This window comes from Parasteatoda tepidariorum, unplaced genomic scaffold (assembly GCF_043381705.1).
Source record: "Parasteatoda tepidariorum isolate YZ-2023 unplaced genomic scaffold, CAS_Ptep_4.0 HiC_scaffold_1778, whole genome shotgun sequence".
NCBI lineage: Eukaryota > Metazoa > Arthropoda > Arachnida > Araneae > Theridiidae > Parasteatoda > Parasteatoda tepidariorum.
In genome coordinates, this window is record NW_027261470.1 from 6,589 (window position 1) to 8,784 (window position 2,196).

The window sequence follows — 2,196 nt, forward strand, 5'->3', positions numbered from 1 at the left end:
CTTATTGCAACATTAGTTTTTGTAAATAATGAGATTAAAATGTCCTATTTTGTGCATTTAATTTTCAATTTATAATTTTGTTGACTTCTCCAAAACTAATTACATGAATCACATGTGTTAACATAAATTGCAAAACTATTTGCAAACCTAATTTTAATGGTTATATACATTTTATATTATTGATTTTAATAATTTATTCTTTAAATGTTTATTAATTCAGATATTTAAATATTTTGCAGACATAAGAAATTTCATTGATTTAAATCGTAATTTAAAAACAAATTTTTCTCAGATTTCTTCTTCGCAGCAGTTTTAGCATTGAAAATTTTCTCGACTATATGGGAACACGTCGAAGCTCAACAATTCTTACCGAATCGCTTAGGTAATGATTTTGGCAAAATTAACAATAAAATATGGTTTTACAATAAGTGATAAAATTCGGCAAATGAGGTAAATTTTGTAAATCTGATCATGATAACATAGCATAGCAAACATTTATTCGGTTAAATGTACTTTTCAGTTTCGTTTATGTGTGGTAATGTACACGTGTTCCGTTTCAGTTTTGTATATGTGTAGTTTACTAAATGTGTGGTAATAAGAACTACAATTTGGAAAATCAGAATCTCCAGTCTACTATTACCATAGGAAACGAAAATATACCAAATGAATGGTCTAAATATCGTGTTTTTTGATTTCCTTGACCTTATTATTTTCTTTTTTTACCAAAAATGTCATTACCATACAGTATGGTACTTTTACCAGAATTTTTATTCGCTAATAAATCGTTAATAAAACTGCGTCAATTTAATCAGAAGTTCGATGTTAACTTTAGATGGATTCTTAAGTTTAATGCAACGAGAAATATATCTAATTATCCTTGCAAGTTTTTTATAGCGGCTTTAAGTTTTTGTAATGACATTACGAATTCTCAGGAGTTCTCCTGTTCCCCATTCTTAGCTACTTTAATATAAGTAATTTTTATCTATTCATATTTATCATTACGATTATTTCAGAGTTTACATTTAATCAAAAGTTTATTTACAAGTGTTTAGTATCTCAGCTTATTCTTCCACATCAAAATCTTTAATATGTACATATTTAGAATATTTGTCAAAAAATTACAAAATATACTCATTAGAGGCCTGAAATTAATATTTTAGGGAAAAACAGGCACAAACATTATCTGAATCGATAAATTTTTGTCCTCAGAAGATTAAAACGTGATTCACGTTAGTCATGAAATTATTAGCAACAATTTGGATAATAAAGAAAAAAAAGTTGATGATTTAAAATGCCTTTCAGTTTCGTTCAGAATTAAAATTAGTTTTGATGTCTTAAACTTCACTTTACCAATCGTCAGATTTTAATAACTTATACTTTTTTTTAATTAAATAAACTTAGATAAACATATTTTTACTTCAACTTCTTAAAAGAATTATGAGAATATGCACTTTAATATGTTAATACTGTGCTGTTCACAGGTCTTTTATTGTGTTTAAAACACTGAGAAAAATAAGTATGGACAAAAATACAGCAAAATTTTTCGTGTCTCTGGCTCTACAGAAAAAAAATCAAAAAGCTTGTTAATTTTTACCGATGCTCTTTGGTAATGATTTTGGTGAAATTAAGAATAAAATTTGTTTTAATTATATCTGATAAAATTTGGTAATTGTGGTAAAATTTAGTATTTTTATCATGATAACTTAAATCAACGCATTAAAACCATTTATTCGGTTAAATTTATTTTTCAGTTTTGTATTTGTTTCTAAATGTGTGGTAATAGGAGCTATAATTATTAAAAACTAGAATTTCCAGTGTACAGTTACCATATGAATGGAAAAACCTTTTGATTAATAGTTCAAATATCATATATTTTAGTTTTAATAACCAGAATTATGACTCTTTCTTAGCAGAAATATCATTATCATACATTACGGTAATTTCACCAATCATTTTTTTCTCCGTGCGCTTCTTAATGCAGCTATAGTTCAAAGTTTAGAGACAGAAATTATTGACATATATTATTCATTTTCATAAGAGAAGTGATTGACATATATTATTCACTTATATAAATTTTTTCACTTATATAAGTGAAAAAAAATATCAAGATCAGTTTTTGGTCTTTATGGTAATACAAAAGTTCATTTTATGCGCTGTAAGAAAATTATTTTGTATTTTTAAATTCATTTTAATTTT